This window comes from Sorghum bicolor, chromosome 6 (genome assembly GCF_000003195.3).
Source record: "Sorghum bicolor cultivar BTx623 chromosome 6, Sorghum_bicolor_NCBIv3, whole genome shotgun sequence".
NCBI lineage: Eukaryota > Viridiplantae > Streptophyta > Magnoliopsida > Poales > Poaceae > Sorghum > Sorghum bicolor.
The window spans coordinates 32,538,814-32,557,245 of NC_012875.2; positions in this window are offsets into that span (position 1 = coordinate 32,538,814).

Sequence of the window (18,432 nt, forward strand, 5' to 3'; positions counted from 1 at the left end):
TAATAACTCTAGAATAATTAGATGTTAATTAGTTTAAATTCTCAAAATTAGAATTTGAGTGACTTTGGGATAATATAATGACCTAAGGTGATTAACCTTAATGACCTTTAGCACTTAATTATTGTTTTGTGTTAATACTTAATTACTACCATTAATATTTAATTATGAATTGATTAAGATAAATAGAAAACCTAATCATTTTAGGTTTTGATTGATCTTTGGGATTGATTGACAACCAGTGGTTATTTGGCATGATATACTCCCTGGTTATGGATATTTCATATAAATAATCTTTGTTGTCTGATAGCTACACAACCTTGCTTATTGAAGATGATAAAATTTGCTTAGTAGTAATCTATGTTTTGATAACTAAGTTAGTTTGTTTCTTTACCGTGAAGGTAAGTTGTACTCGAGGTGGTTATGTTTGTTGTTATCATCCAAGAACATGTAACCTGTCTTTATCATGTCATGAACATCTCATTGATCATGCATATGCACTTCTACGTGTAGACTACGCTCCGGAGGAATCTAATCCTCAGTGGGTTGCTTCTGAGTTGGTAGATCCATCTGGTTTTTCTGAGCTGTCGGACTTCCCTTCCCACCAAGGCAAGCCCCGGACATTAAACCCTATCCTTGTATTTTCATAAAGTTATTTATATCACTTGAGTTAATATGATGCATTAGGTGAATAGGAGTTGAGTGAATCCTATTTGCTGCATTATCTACCTTGATGATTTCAATATTAACCTTGATACTTGTTTTATGAAAATACTTAGTATGCTTAGCCCTGCTTATTAGATAGGTTTTTCAAATGAGAAAGTTTGAAGGGTTGTTGTGGAATACTTTTATGGTCAATGATGTTTCAACTTGAGACCGGTTGGTGGACTTGCTTTAAGAATGGAGTCTTAAAGTAGTGTCTCCAACTGTGTCGATTAAGGTTCGTTCCGTTGGTGGCCTACTGTGATTGAGACCTTTGAGTACAGCCCACATGCGATGGTAAGCCTTACCTATAGCTATTCCGATACTTGAGAACGGACAACCGCGTACTGGGAGTGGAGAGATGGCGAGAGTAGCGTGTACCCACCTTACGGATCTGAGATGACCGGGAAACATCTAGATTGGCTGTAGGACGGTGGTGTACTGTACTCTTGGGTGACGCTGGACCCGCTCTTGTATGGGAGGATCTATAGAAAAGGTTGACATATGCAAGATTAAGTTCTACATATGTCGTGTGGTACTGAATCCCCAGCTGGGTTAATCGATTCGAATCGCCGTGTTTCCTCGGATATGGAGCCTCAATCCTCACCCCATCATCGTAGTAATAAATGAAACTTTGGTATAAGAAAGAGGTGGTTTGCTTATGAAAGTTTGATAATAGTTTTGGTTAGTCATAAATGATGATCTTGAGTTAAAACTTGAAAGTAGGTTTTTCTCTTAGTAAGATTTTATGCAAAAGAAATGTTTTGATCTTGCTAAAGCCTTACTTTGAATCCTTATAGCCTACATACCTGAGTCTTCACCTCTTTTCTAGTCGGTTATGTCTTGTTGAGTACTTTTGTACTCAGGGTTTATTAACCCATGTTGCAGGTGAACCTTTTGATCAACCTTTTGATGGTCGTTGTTTCTTCACTCTTGTGGAGGAGAGTGATGATGATGAATCTGATGTGTGACCTTGGGCAAGTAAAACTTGTTGTGTGACTTATGGTATATGTAATATAAAGTTCCGAACCTTTTATGTACTAAATACTTATGGTTTGTAACCTTTGAACTTAAGCTTCAATCTATGTTATATAACCTTTCCGCTTTTACTCTGATTTATCTTATCTATGAAAATGTTGTAATACTGTAATGCTTAATTAGGGAATTCCTGGAAAGAATGTAATGTGGATGATTCGGGTTTCCCGAGGACACCCGACAGACTTCTTGAGTCATTTGGAACTCGTGCACGTCGATCAGAAGTCTTTGAGACAATGATGGGTGCATGTGGGCCACTTAATTCAGGAGGTTGTGCCACAGCTGGTATCAGAGCAGGTTTCCCTTAGAAAGTATAACAGTATTCATTTTAAAAACTTCAAAAGCTTTTGAGTCAAACTAAATTTCAAATTAGTTTGAGTCCAAATTGCTTCTAAGCTTGTCTTATGCTTCTAACTTGTCTCAATTCATTCTTTAGACTTATCCTTCTATCTAAATGGATATGTACTTAGTATAATTATGGTGATATTTATATATGAGGAACGATGCTTATAGTATTATATTGCCCTATTTTTGAAAAGAAAATTTATGCACTTTCATATTAAGTGACTAATTTAAGGTTAATTATTTGTTTGATGTATGTTTTGTTCGTAAGTACGTTTCATGCATCATTATTGATAACATGTAATTAACTTTCCCTCTTAAAGGTTGTTAATAAATAGAGGTAATATGTCTATCTAATTATAAAACTCTATCCCTTAACCTTGGAACGTATATAGTTCTAATATTCAAAATAAATATATTTTGGCAGATGGCTCGTACCCGCCAAACAGCTCGCAAGTCAACCGGAGGTCGTGTCCCATGGCACCAATTGGCATCCAGGGATCCGCCACCCCTTGACAGCAGCGACAGCAGCAATGATTACTCCAGTGACGGAAACGAGAGTGACACTAGCGGAGGTCCTCCTTCTCCAAGGACCTACAGACACATGAAGAATGATATGCGCCTGATGCTCACAGACAACATCCACCTGGAAGTTCGTCTGGACCACCTGGAAGGGTATGTGGCCAATCTTGAGGTCTATACCAACACCCTCCATGAGGAGGTGCACCTACTGCATAATGCCCTCAATCCACATGAGGCTCCTGAAGCAGTAGAGGAAGGACCAGTTGTCATCCAAGTGGATAGTGACACTTCTGAGGATGAAGCAGAGGAGCCGGAAATTCCAGCTCCAGATGAGGATGTTAACAAAAGTGGATCGGACATGGATGATGACTAGGGGTTGAGTAGGCAAGAAATATAACATAGTGTGATCTTCTGACTTTGTAATTTAGTTAGTCAGAAAACCTCTAGTATGGTTAGTTGTGTAAAATAGTGGTTTCAGTAGTCCTGCCCAAGAGCGGACCTGTATGATAAATAAGATGAACATGTTATGTATGTCATGATGTATGATGGTTAAAGTAAGAATGTTAATCAAAGTATGATGTGTTCTTAAACAGATGCCTGCTAACAACCATGGAGCTAGTTCTTCCTAGGGTGGCGATGATTTCCCTAATGCACCACCAGTTCCACCCTCTTTGGCTGATGCAATTGCAGCATTGGTCAATGCAACAACTCTGTTAGCACAGAACCAGAATGTTGGTCAGCGTGGACGTGGTCGAAACAACCGAGAAGAAACCACATATGTTGACTTCACAGATACCCGTCCCCCAGTATTCACAAAAGCTGATGAACCTCTTGAAGCTGATGATTGGCTTCGCACCATGGAGCAAAAGTTCAGTCTCATCAACTGTACTGAAACCCAGAAGCCAGCTTTCGCAGCACAGCAGCTGAGAGGAGGCGCAGGGATTTGGTGGGCAAACCTACTGGCTGTTCAACCAGCCCGCCACCGAATCACTTGGGGAGAATTCAAGGAAGCCTTCAGGGCTCATTATATTCCCGATGGAGTTATGAAAATGAAGCTTGAGGAGTTCTTAGCTCTCCGTCAGGGGGATGAGCCAGTCATGCAGTATATTGGGAAGTTTAATCATCTGTCCCAATATGCCATTGATCAAGTCAACACTGATGAAAAGAAGAAGGCATGTTTCATGAGGGGCTTGAATACAAAGCTCCAATTAATGATGGCATCATGTGGCAATATATCTTATCATGAGGCAGTAAACATTGCTATCTCCAGTGAAGAAAAGAACCGCAAACATAAGGAGGCTAAGAAGAAGAAAGGGATTGTCTCAGGATCCGGATCATCTGGCGGCAATAAGAAGCGCCAGAGACTCGTATATCATCCAGCTCAGCAGTTCCGTCCATCTTATCGTCCTTCTTATCGTCCACCTCAGCAACAGAATATGCAGAGGAGTTTTTTAAGGCTGGCAATGCCGTTCAATGTTCAACGTCAACCGAATGTTCCTGCCATCCGTCCGCCAGTGCCACAAACTGCAAACAATCCTTGTTACAATTGTGGGAAGAGTGGGCATTTTGTTCCTGATTGCCCATACCCAAGGCAAAATGTTTCAAATGTCAATGCACCAAGGCCCGTTGGAAATCAGCAAACAAATCAGAACAAAGGTAATGCACAGAATCATCAGAAGGGTAAGGGTACTCAGAAAACAGGAAGGGTTTTCCACACTCAAACCGAAGCTATACCTGAAGGAGAACCAGTGATGCTTGGTATGTTCCCTGTTGCCCAACACCCAGCGCTTATACTTTTTGATTCTGGTGCATCACATACTTTCATGAATAGAACATTTGCAGAAAAGCATAATATATCTATTGGTGCAACCAAAGATGAGTTCTTTATACAGTCACCTGGGGGTCGACTATACACTAAGGAAATGGTACATCAGGTACCAATAGACTTGGGTGGATATATATTTCCAACATCCATGATAGTGTTAAAAAGATCCAAGTATAGATGTGATTTTGGGTATGAACTGGATGAACCAGAGAGGTGCAGTCATAGACACCTTAAATAGAACCATCAAGGTCAACTTACCTAATAGCAAATCTCAACTTCTTATCCATCTTCCTACCCTTAAGAGAGCAATTGAGCAAGTATGTGCTACCTCTGTCAAGGAAATCAAGGACATTCCAGTGGTCTGTGAGTTTCCTGATGTGTTTCCAGAAGATTTACCTGGTCTGCCACCTGACCATGATGTGGAGTTTGAAATAGAGCTCAAGCCAGGGACAGCACCAATATCCAGAAGAGCTTATAGAATGCCACCAAAAGAATTAGCATAATTGAAAACTCAGTTGGAAGAATTGATGGATAAAGGTTTCATTCGACCTAGTTCATCACCATGGGGTTGTCCGGCAATCTTTGTGAAGAAAAAGGACAATACCTTGAGGTTATGTGTGGATTATCGTCCTTTGAATGAAGTAACAATCAAGAATAAGTATCCTTTGCCCCGTATTGATCTTCTCTTTGATCAACTTACTGGTGCTAAGGTATTTTCGAAGATAGACTTGAGATCTGGGTATCATCAAATTAAGATCAAACTAGGAGATGTTCCGAAAACAGCATTCACTACCAGATATGGTCTGTATGAATATCTGGTTATGTCTTTTGGTCTGACCAACGCCCCAGCACATTTTATGTACTTGATGAATTCAGTGTTCATGCCAGAATTAGATAAGTTCGTGGTTGTATTCATTGATGACATTCTCATCTATTCCAAAACTAAAGAAGAACATGAAGAGCATCTCAGGATAGTGTTGACTCGCCTGAGAGAACATCAGTTATATGCTAAGTTTAGCAAGTGTGAATTCTGGATAGATGAAGTTCAATTTTTGGGTCATGTCCTGTCAGCTGAAGGTGTGGCAGTAGATCCAAGCAAAGTTCAGGAAGTTCTGGACTGGAAGTCACCAACTTCAGTACATCAAGTCCGAAGTTTCTTAGGATTGGCGGGGTACTATCGCAGATTTATCCTTGACTTCTCCAAGATCTCTAAACCAATGACAACACTACTAAAGAATGATACTAAGTTTGTGTGGTCATCCGAATGTGAAGAGGCTTTTCAGGCTCTGAAAAAGTTGTTGACCACTGCACCAGTGCTGGCTCAACCTGATATTGAAAAATCCTTTGATGTGTATTGTGATGCTTCAAGCAAAGGCATTAGGTGTGTACTGATGCAAGAAGGCAGGGTTATTGCATATGCATCCCGACAACTTAAGCGTCATGAAGAGCATTATCCAACACATGATCTAGAGTTGGCAGCTGTAGTCCATGCTCTGAAGATCTGGCAACACTATCTGTTGGGTAATACTTGTCACATATACACTGATCATAAGAGCTTGAAATATCTCTTCAGTCAGTCGGAATTGAATATGCGTCAGAGAAGATGGTTAGAACTGATAAAAGATTATGATATTGAAGTACACTATCACCCAGGCAAAGCCAATGTAGTGGCAGATGCACGCAGTCGAAAGAGTCATTGCAATTGTCTGGAAGTCAAGCCTATAGATCTTACCTTGTGTTATGAATTTGAAAAGTTAAGTCTTGAAATGATTCCACAAGGAAGTCTTGCAAATGTGACAGTTCAATCATCTATCAAAGATCAGATTATTACAGCTCAGAAAGAAATTTCAGTCTGAGTAGAATTCCAAGTTCAGAATAGATGAAGCTGGAGTGATTTGGTTCAAGGATCGTTTAGTAGTTCCAAAAGTCCCTGAACTCAGAAAGCAAATTCTTGATGAAGCTCATGCAACAAGATTTTCAATCCATCCAAGCAGTAATAAGATGTATCATGATCTGAAACAAAGATTCTGGTGGACTAAGATGAAGCTTGAAATTGTTAGTTATGTGGCTAGATGTGATACTTGTCAAAAAGTGAAAGCAGTTCATCTTAGGTCTGCCGGAGAATTGCAACCATTGCCAATTCCATCTTGGAAGTGGGATGACATTAGTATGGACTTCATAGTGGGTCTACCCAGAACATCGAAAGGGTTTGATTCCATATGGGTCATTGTTGATCGTCTGACCAAATCAGTCCATTTCATTCCTGTAAGAAAGAAATATCAAGCTTCCGTCTATGCTAAGATATACTTTAACAGAATTGTGAGTTTACATGGTGTTCCAAAGACTATTGTATCTGATAGAGGGACACAATTTGTAAATGCTTTCTGGAGGCACTTACATAAGTCCTTGGGTACCAAACTTCTGCATAGTACAGCTTATCACCCACAGACTAGGGGTCAGACTGAAAGAATCAATCAGATCTTAGAAGATATGTTAAGATCTTGTGTGCTTAGTTATTCAGAGAAGTGGGATGAATGTTTGCCTTTAGCAGAATTCTCTTACAATAATAGTTATCAAGAAAGCATTAAGATGGCACCATTTGAAGCTCTATATGGCAGAAGGTGCAGAACACCTTTGAATTGGTCTGAACCTGGAGAACATAGTCTCTTCGGGGTTGACTTAGTCAAAGAAGCTGAAGAGAAAGTCAGGCTCATTCGAGAGAACATGAAGATAGCACAGTCCAGGCAAAAAAGTTATGCTGATAAGAGACGTCGATCTCTTACCTTTGAGGTTGGTGATTATGTATACCTCAAAGTGTCACCTATGAAAGGAGTCACTCGATTTGGAGTAAAAGGAAAGTTGGCACCTCGATATATAGGTCCATATCAAATCCTTGAAAGATGTGGAAAGGTGGCATATCGTCTCGAGTTACCACCACAGTTATCATCGGTTCACAATGTGTTCCATGTCTCTCAGTTAAAAAAATGTCTTCAAGTACCTGATCATATCATTCATGTTGAAGAGATTGAGTTAGAGCCTGATCTGACATATTCAGAGTATCCTATCAAGATTCTGGATCAAAAAGATCAAGTCACTCGTAAAAGAACTATCAAATTCTACAAAGTGCAATGGAATCAACATACCGAAGATGAAGCCACATGGGAGTCAGAAGAGTTTCTCTTAGAAAGTTTTCCTGAGTTTCTTTCTTCTGTCTTATCCTTGTAATCTGTAGTATGATGACCTACCCCTGTTTTTGTAAAGGTTGGTAATAGAAGTGCTTGACAAACTTCCTTTTCCATTAGTTAGCCTTCAAGTTAAATCTCGGGACGAGATTTCTTTAAGGGGGAAAGAGCTGTAACACTCTGGTGTTAAGCAAGACTAAAATCTGACATGTCATCATATGCACTGGCATTTCATCTAAGTTGATAACCTGAATATGCATTCACTAGAAACAAGTTTAATTTTTCATGCTTGTGCTTAGTGGATAAGGTGTGTTTAAGTTTAAAACCCTAGTTATGCTGTTATGTTATGTGATTAGTGTTTTTATGGTCAAAAGGGTACTTTGGTAATTTTCTTATTCAATAATTGAATTTTGGACCAAACCTTGGTATTATGTCTCAAAGGTGAATTTTGAACATGTGTCAAGTCATCATTGAGTTATAATTCCAAACTTGGTTGAAATTCAAGTAAATAATTTAAATAATTTAAAAATCATATTTGGTTCCTTTTTGCTTAGTTCAAAATCTAAAAAGAATTTGGTTATGCTTCTTAAGGCAAAGTTGCTCCATTTGTGATAAGGGTAAACTTTGATGTATAACATTTTTCAAGTTTTCCTACAAAATCAAAAGTAATTTTGAAAATACAGTTTTGCCCCTTAAAGCCTCTTTTTGGTTTTCAAACCCTAATTCAAAATCTAAGCATATTTTGTATATGTTGCAAAAATAAAAGATGTTCAGAACTTTATTCTGAGCATTTGATATTTTGGCATATTTTCATCTTCTATTCAAAAATTCAGAGTAATTTTGAAATTTGAGAAAGGGCAGATGGGGAAAGGGGTGGGTATGTTTCTGTCTCTGTTCATGGCGGTGGACAGCCGAGCTTTGGTCGGCGTTTGCCAGCGCGCGAGCCACCGTTTTACCTCGTCCAAGCGCGGGGTCGAGTCCATGGCAAAGTGAAGCAGCTGCTGGCGAAGTGGAGCGCGACGTGTCCCCCTCTCTTGCGCTTACCGATGCCGTTTTGCCACCGGAGCACCGAAGGGCACCATCTCTTCCAACTCCAAAATTCGCCATAACCGTTGATCCATATCCAAATTCACCGTGGACCCATATTTGTTGCCTCCTCGCGCATCTCCCGAACCCATCCTTCCTTTCTCTTTCGCACCAGAGCACCGGAGTTCGTTGTCTTCCTCTTCGCCGGCGACAGAGCGCCGCCGTGGGAGCTTCATCGTGGCCAGGCCATTCCGAAAGGTTTTGAGTCGAGGTGAGAGACGTTGGAGCTTCGCCATGTTGCCTTGTAACTCATGCGCCTTCTCTTTTTTCCCTAGACGCGAGCAGGATCATCGGAACGACGTCGTTAAGCCCGGAGCACCCGCCCGACGACACTGCCACCATCGCCAAAGCATTCCGTTGCTTCTCCCGCCGTGGTGATGTGAGCACCATGCTCCCTGATTCTTCCCGAACCTCCCTGACTTGCTCGTTTGCGCTCTACCGAGCCCTAGTGGCCGGTCTATGGTCGGCTATGGCGGCCGCCCGCCATTCACGTGGCCGAGATGGAAGGGAGAGAGTAGAGCACGTTTGGGTGATGGCCATAGGATCGCGAGGCTGAGGTGGAGCCGTTGCGCACCTTAGAGTGGGCTGAAACCCCGTCGACGGCGGCTGGAGTCGCGGCCGAGCCGCCGCATGTGAGGGAGAAGGAGCTGACGGGTGGGACCTCCCCGTCAGCGACCTTTAGAGAGAGAGGAGGGGAGCAGCGCGCGCGTGGGCCGGCTTGGTGAAAGCCCTAGTTTGGTTTTGGATAATTGATAAAACCCTAGTACTAACCTCCATAATAAGTGTGTGTAGACTTAATGAGGTTGGTACATGCCAAGTGATGGAGCAAGTGATGATCATGGTGATGATGGTGATGACCACAAGATGATCAAGTGCTCAACTTGGAAAAGAAGAAAGAGAAAAACAAAACCCTATGGAGATCAAGGCAAAGGTATTGCTTAGGGTTTTGGTTTTGGTGATCAAGACACCATAGAGGGTGTGATCACATTTAGGATAGATAGCCGTACTATAAAGAGGAGAATTCTTTGGCTAAGCGGTTATCAAGTGCCACTAGGTGTCATTGTTCATGTGCATGCATTTAGAACCTAGTGAGCTAACTTAACTCCTTCGAAGAAAATGATTGTGAAAATGCTAACACACGTGCACATGTTGGTTTACACATTGTGGTGTTGGCACACTTTGAGAGGAAGTTGAAGTTGAAGGGTAGAGAGAGGATGCATTTAGAACCTAGGATGTTGGTTTACATTCGGCGCTTTTCGAGAAAATGAAGTGCATATTTTCTATTGCGCCGGTGGGAAAATTGGAGAAGTCGCGGGAGTGTTTCTCGCTGAGGAACACTCACCGGACGCTGGCCACTGAGGCACCAGACGCTAAGTCTGAGCGTCTGGTGCAGACAGTGCCTAGCCCAGCTAGGGTAAGGCACCGGACGATAGGCACCGGACGCTGGCTTGAGCGTCCGGTGGTGCGCGTCCGGTGTGCGGGCGTTTTGGCGACCCTCTCTGCGCATGAGTCCGGTGAGCACCGGACGCTCAGGGTGCGTCCGGTGGCTTGCGTCCGGTGACCCTGCGAGTTTGCGGAGCTCTTTGCGCATGAGTCCGGTGTGCACCGGACGCGTCCGGTGCCAACCTGCTCAGCGTCCGGTGCTCTGCAGGTTACCGTTAGACTCTGACACGCGGCTGACGTTGGAGCACCGGACGCTGGTGTTGAGCGTCCGGTGCCCCTTTAAGAGCGTCCGGTGACCCCATTTTTCACCCAGTGAAAGAGCCAACAGCTCTATTTGTTTGAGGGGCTATAAATACGTGTTTGGCCGGCTTGGGGCTTACTCTCTTGGCATTCTTGACTACTTGACATCCTTGTGAGCCTAAGCAAACACCTCCCACTCATCTCCTTCATAGATTATACATCTTTGTGAGATTGGGAGTGATTCCAAGTGCATTTGCTTGAGTGATTGCATCTAGTGGTACTTGGGGATCGATTTGGCTGCGGTTTTCTTGTTACTCTTGGTGGTTGCCGCCACCTAGACGGCTTGGAGCAGCGGAGGAGCTTTGGCATGAGTTGGTGATTGTTCGTGGCCATTTCCCGGTGATTGTGAGGGGTCTTGTACCTTCCCCGGCGGAGAGCCGAAAGGTAACTCTAGTGGATTGCTCGTGTCATTGAGTTACCTCACTTGTGGGTGGGTTCTTGTGGTGTCCTAGTGAGGACGAGGTTCGTTCTACACCTCTTAGCCACCGAACCACCAAGTGTTGGTCGACACAACGGGGACGTAGCGTGCCGGCAAGCACGTGAACCTCGGGAGAAAAATTGTGTGTCTCCATTGTGATTGATTCATTGGATTTCTCCCGGTGATTGGACTTCACATTATTGATTGGTTCATCCCCTCTACGCGGCGGTATAAAGTTCGAACCATCTCTCTTACATTCCCGCAAACTAAAGTAGCTTACTTACTTGTATAGAAACTTTAGGTAGCTTTCTAGTGTAAGTAGTGACATAGCTCTTGTGTGCCTAGTGATTATATCAACTAGAATTGTTGGATAGGTGGCTTGCAAACACCCCATTAGAGCTAGAGCAAAAAGCTTTGCTTTGTTATTTACTAACCTCTTGCTCTAGTGTGTTTGTAGATTCCTAATAGGCTATTCACCCCCCCTCTAGCCATATTAGGACCTTTCACTTGGGCCGAGGCTAAACGGGCCGGCCGCAGTAGCACAGTGTTGTTGTCCCTTTTCTTTTTGGATGTAAAATGCTTGATGTTTGATTTTTCATATTAAATCATGTACTGATTCAAAAATCATGGAAATTTTTGTATAGGTTCCATAAAATGAATAGAACACAGGAAAAATATTAGGTTCTATTTTCTGGTAGTTTGCATGTATATAAAAATTGCTTCTTTTAATTAGCAAATAAAACTTCCATGAATTTTAATAATTTATGGGTATATCCAAAAATCACCAAAAATTGTGAGGAACCTTTGAATATTATTCGCTGGCTTCACACAAAATTTGGTGGCATTTGGATAATGTTTGGATAAAATATCATTAAACCCTTAATTAGTAATTAAATAATAATTCTAGAATAATTAGATGTTAATTAGTTTAAATTCTCAAAATTAGAATTTGAGTGACTTTGGGATTATATAATGACCTAAGGTGATTAACCTTAATGACCTTTAGCACTTAATTATTGTTTTATGTTAATACTTAATTACTGCCATTAATATTTAATTATGAATTGATTAAGATAAATAGAAAACCTAATCATTTTAGGTTTTGATTGATCTTTGGGATTGATTGACAACCAGTGGTTACTTGGCATGATATGCTCCCTGGTTATGGATTATTTCATATAAATAATCTTTGTTGTCTGATAGCTACACAACCTTGCTTAATGAAGATGATAAAATTTGCTTAGTAGTAATCTATGTTTTGATAACTAAGTTAGTTTGTTTCTTTACCGTGAAGGTAAGTTGTACTCGAGGTAGTTATGTTTGTTGTTATCATCCAAGAACATGTAACCTGTCTTTATCATGTCATGAACATCTCATTGATCATGCATATGCACTTCTACGTGTATACTACGCTCCGGAGGAATCTAATCCTCAGTGGGTTGCTTCTGAGTTGGTAGATCCATCTTGTTTTTCTGAGCTGTCGGACTTCCCTTCCCACCAAGGCAAGCCCCGGATATTAAACCCTATCCTTGTATTTTCATAAAGTTATTTATATCACTTGAGTTAATATGATGCATTAGGTGAATAGGAGTTGAGTGAATCCTATTTGCTGCATTATCTACCTTGATGATTTCAATATTAACCTTGATACTTGTTTTATGAAAATACTTAGTATGCTTAGCCCTGCTTATTAGATAGGTTTTTCAAATGAGAAAGTTTGAAGGGTTGTTGTGGAATACTTTTATGGTCAATGATGTTTCAACTTGAGACCGGTTGGTGGACTTGCTTTAAGAATGGAGTCTTAAAGTAGTGTCTCCAACTGTGTCGATTAAGGACCATTCCGTTGGTGGCCTACTGTGATTGAGACCTTTGAGTACAGCCCACATGCGATGGTAAGCCTTACCTATAGCTATTCTGATACTTGAGAACGGACAACCGCGTACTGGGAGTGGAGAGATGGCGAGAGTAGCGTGTACCCACCTTACGGATCTGAGATGACCGGGAAACATCTAGATTGGCTGTAGGACGGTGGTGTACTGTACTCTCGGGTGACGCTGGACCCGTTCTTGTATGGGAGGATCTATAGAAAAGGTTGACATATGCAAGATTAAGTTCTACATATGTCGTGTGGTACTGAATCCCCAGCTGGGTTAATCGATTCGAATCGCCGTGTTTCCTCGGATATGGAGCCTCAATCCTCACCCCATCATCGTAGTAATAAATGAAACTTTGGTATAAGAAAGAGGTGGTTTGCTTATGAAAGTTTGATAATAGTTTTGGTTAGTCATAAATGATGATCTTGAGTTAAAACTTGAAAGTAGGTTTTTCTCTTAGTAAGCTTTTATGCAAAAGAAATGTTTTGATCTTGCTAAAGCCTTACTTTGAATCCTTATAGCCTGCATACCCGAGTCTTCACCTCTTTTCTAGTCGGTTAAGTCTTGTTGAGTACTTTTGTACTCAGGGTTTATTAACCCATGTTGCAGGTGAACCTTTTGATCAACCTTTTGATGGTCGTTGTTTCTTCACTCTTGTGGAGGAGAGTGATGATGATGAATCTGATGTGTGACCTTGGGCAAGTAAAACTTGTTGTGTGACTTATGGTATATGTAATATAAAGTTCCGAACCTTTTATGTACTAAATACTTATAGTTTGTAACCTTTGAACTTAAGCTTCAATCTATGTTATATAACCTTTCCGCTTTTACTCTGATTTATCTTATCTATGAAAATGTTGTAATACTGTAATGCTTAATGAGGGAATTCCTGGAAAGAATGTAACGTGGATGATTTGGGTTTCCTGAGGACACCCGACAGACTTCTTGATTCATTTGGAACTCGTGCACATCGATCAGAAGTATTTGAGACAATGATGGGTGCATGTGGGCCACTTAATTCAGGAGGTTCTGCCACAGCAAGATCAAGCTTTTGAAGACCAGCAGCAGGCTCAGGAGAGCTTTGATCATGGCAAGTATAACTTGGGACCATCCTTGTTACCTATACACAATTAATACAATATTTATCATGTGCATGTGTCCACCTCGTCAACCTTAGCAAAATCATAGATGATTGTTACCTGGATTCCTTGTTACTGTTGGGTATTCTTAACATCATTACCAAAAGTAGACTAAGTTCTAAATCTAGCAACGGTGCCAAAAATGCCAAACCTATCCCTCACACCACTTAAGCCAAGTTGTCATCCCCAGCATGACATGAGAGAAGCGGTATTGAAATATGCAATTGCTCTTCTAAATAAATAATGAATGGGATCTGCAAGCGCACAGATTAATACCGATGTAGCATTTTAACCGGAAAGTATTCCAGGTATCGTTATTTATATTTTTACCATTGGGAAGGGATTAATCAATCATCACTATTGATTACAGAATAGAATATGAGATTGAGCATCTATCATTGCATGTATAATTGAGAACATTATATCTAACTCTTCATACAGGGATAAGTGTCACATAATAGATATATGAAATGATAATAGTGACAAGGATAACTAATCTGATCTAGCCACATAATAAATATGATAAGCACCTCAATTAGATACTCTAGAAAGTCATTAGCATGGTATTAGAACGAACTACAAGAATATTCCCTAAGTTATTCTTAACTATATAGTCTAGCATATCATAGTTAGTGCAAGCATACTTAGCAATCATTGCGAGACAAGACTACGCCCATGCATAGTGATATTAGCAAGGAATATGAGAAACATAGCAATCACTCCCCTGTAATAATGTTGCTCTGCCAGCCCAATACACGAGAGGGGGACTATATAAGAATCAATGAAGCTGTCACTATCACGAACTACCCCACGATCTGGCATATTGGGTACAATCGCAGATAAATACGGTATAAGCACCACGCCTACACAATATCTATCATTTACCCATGGATCCGATGGATAAACGCTATACGATCCTAAGCATGTATATAGATCGTATCTAACTAAGCCAAGTACATAACTATGATAAACTAAGAACAATATAATCTTGAATATAAGCAAATAGAGCAAAGTCATAAGCAATATATTGAAGTAGAACAAAGTCATATTCATAATATTGAAGAACAAAGATAATTAGAAAGCAATTAGAAGCACAATTAGAGAATTACCAAGAATCCTCCTGACAGATCCGGAAACCAATCGAAGATTGACTCCTTCTAGTTCTAATCCTATGTAGCTATGCTAATCTAGATATCTAATTGATGTGGTGGCTCTAATCTTGATCAGAGGCTTCTTCTCCCTTGATGGAACAATGAATTAGGGTTGAGAGGCTCTCTCCTCCAGGGGCCAGGGGGTCTGGTTTTATAGTCCCTTCAAGTGAATATGGGCCCTTGGATCAAACCGACATAGATTGTATGGTTTAGATTCATCCTTTAGGTCGATGGAGACTTCCCGCAAAGTAGAGTCCTGATTGGACTTGGACAGGGGGCGGGCGCCCAGTTGGACAGGGCGGGCGCCCTGTCTCTGGCCCCGATTCGCCTCCGCTTCGGTCTCGTGGCTTCTGGAGTCTTCTAGATGTAAGATAATTGCGCAGCACGTTTATATCTTTACGTAATCCTGACATGTGGGCCTTTCTTCCATATTTCCTGATAACCCCCTGCAAAAATAGACAAACACCAAAACTCATGGAATTCTGTCAGATAAAACCCTAAGTCTAGATCTTTATTTCATTTGGATCCTTTTCTTTATTTATTTGATAATTAAATTTGATACTTAAGGACCGTCAACAGTTACCTATTTGGATATGCATTTGGGTAGTTCTTGCTAGTGCTTGATTATAATCCATGATCTTGTAACATGAATATTTGGGTATACAAGAAACAATAAAATAAGCTTTCTAGCAACTTGAATATAGAGGGTGGAAAGAACTCTAGCTTTTGCTAGATTGATCTTGACCCTCCATAAGGACTTATCCCTTGGCAAAAGCTGGGACAACTCGTACAAACCATGAGGGCTATATGGCTCTGGCTTTAGCTCAGTATTAAGACCTTATCTAGCTTGTTAGAGGTTACCCGAAAGGGCGCTAGAGGGGCTTGCCGTTTTGGGTATAGTGTGGCCTCTGTCCTTATGTGTATAGGCTGTGAGTCATTATGCCATTTGGAAGGGGGCTCTATATCTGCGCGTCCGGGAATCCTTGCGGCCCTAACTTGTTAGATGAACTTTTGAAAGGCTTCATAGTGATCCCTACCGACTTCCCTAGGAAGGAGGTTAAGAGACTCGCGACCTCGGGTGAAAGGGTAAATTATGACTCATGGGTAAAGATGTACAACCTCTGCAGAGTGTTAAATTTGGTATACTAGTCGTGGCCACGAATACGGACGACCCGAAAACCTGACGGAATAGATGGACACTGATGAACATGATTAATGATGATAAATGATGGTTTATTATATTGTTTATATGTGTTATTCTTAATTCTTGTATACATTGATCATGTAGTTATGGGATTTATTTATGCTACCTTGATATTTGATATCTAAATATAAACATGCTATTTATATATAAAACCTAAATGCAGTGTCAGCTAATTGAGTCTCATGGACCTCTGGTTATACTTGTTGAGTACGATATACGCTCACTCTTGCTATTTCACAACACTTCAGGATATTCTAATGAAGATGACTAGAATGAGTACTACTGTTATGGGTACTAGGCTTGGAGTCAACCAGTTGACAGTGTCCCTGTGTGGTGCTTCCGTCAAGAGTATCTTTATTTGTTTGAGACTATGTAATAATTATTATTCCACTATGTAATAAACATTGTGATGGTACTATTTAAGATTTGTCAACTTATGTGTGTAACACCCTAGGTGTTAAGCATGCACTTAGCCTTAGCAAAAGCAATGCATAAGCCTCCTCATCAATCATAAGCATCATGAGCATGTCATTCTCTTCAAGTATGATTTTATGTGCATCATTTCATAAGTTTTAAATATGTTAAAAATGTGAGGCTTGCTTCAAAAATTGTGAAATATTCAAACTAGGTTGGTTTATGTGTAAGAAGAATTAAGAACATTTTTGTGCAATTTTTGGAGCCATGGAAATTGAGAAATGGAATTTATGCAAAATATCCAAAATAAATTTATTTAAAAACCTAGAACTAAGTTTTAATTGGTAATTCAAATTCTGTTTAGAATCTCGTCTTACTTATTAAAGCAAAGTTGTAGAGTTTTTAGTTTGGAACAACTTTGCTTTTGGGTGGAAGTGGCGAAAATGATTTGAAAATGGTCAAAATGCTTTTGGAAGAGAATTTAAGAAAAGAAATTCAAAAAAAAAATGGAAAAGGGAAAGGGGTGCTAGCAGGCCGTGGCCTCGCTTCTGGCCCGCTGGCCGAAGTCGGCCTGGCCCGCCCGCGCCTTCCCCTTCCCCCTCCTCGCGCTCGCGCCCGCGTCCGCGCGCGCGGACGGCCTCGCCGTGCCGCCGTGGCGCGCCGGCAGAGCCTGGCCGCCGCATGGCGGGCATGCGGCGGCGTGGAGACGCCCTGGTCGGCCACCAGGAGCCCCTGGACGCGCCCGCCGAAGCCCCCGCTCCCATTTGCGCCCTCCACCGCTCGCTCTCGCCTCTCTGCTCGCTCTCGCGCAACGCTCGCCGCTCCGCCGCACGCCATAGCCGCCGACGGCTCGGAGCTTCCCTCCCGGCCAGCTCCGGCCCTCTCCTTCCCCTTCGCGACCACCACCGGCTCCGCCTCGTCCTTCCGCGTCTCGTGCTTGCGCTCGTCCGCGCTCGGTAAGCCATGCGTGCCCGCTAGAGCTCACCGGAGTGAGTCGGAGCTCCGGCGACCTCTCGGCTCGCACGGTTCTCCCTCTCCTCTCTGTCTCTGCTCGCGTTCATAGGTGCTTTGGGTCCGCCTTGGCCTCGCGCACCTTTTCCCGTCGCTAGCTCACGCTCTACCGCCGTGAAACGGCCGGACCACGGCGAGCAGCGCCGCCGCGTCCGCCATTCGCGACGGCGAGGTAGTTCCTGTGCTCGTCCGGTGCCAAAGAGGGTACGGCTGGACTCGTCTCATTCGCGCGAAGCCGTAGGTGCTCACGGTGTCGCCGGAAACCTCACCGGCGGCGAGATTCCGGCCGATCTTTGGCCGCGGGGTCACGGAGTGGATGACAGGTGGGGTCCCCTGACTCGCGTGTCCCGCCTGTCAGTGACTCCGAGGGTTTGAATCCGGGTGCGCTTAGCGTTTTGGGTGGCTTTCCGTTTTAAAGGTTTTTCCAGAAAATGATTTAAATGTTCAAAAATCCATATCTTGATGGATATAGCTCCAAAAATGGTGAAACAAATTTTGGTGTGTTCCTTATTTCCAGATCTATAGCCTAGTATGATTGCATGTCTTGTTTGAGTAATTTCCCTGTAAGAATATAATTAATCCATGTTTTTCCTAAACTTGGAAAATGCATAGTAAATAAAATAGGGTTCAGAAAAATGTAAAATTTGTTTTGCTGGCTCTGCATGTGTGTTTAATCACTGAGAAAATATTGTTACATATTATTTGGTGTATAAATGAATTTATGGTAATTTACATGCTTGCATGGCAGTGATTTATGATTTTTAATAATTAATTGGGTCATGCAATA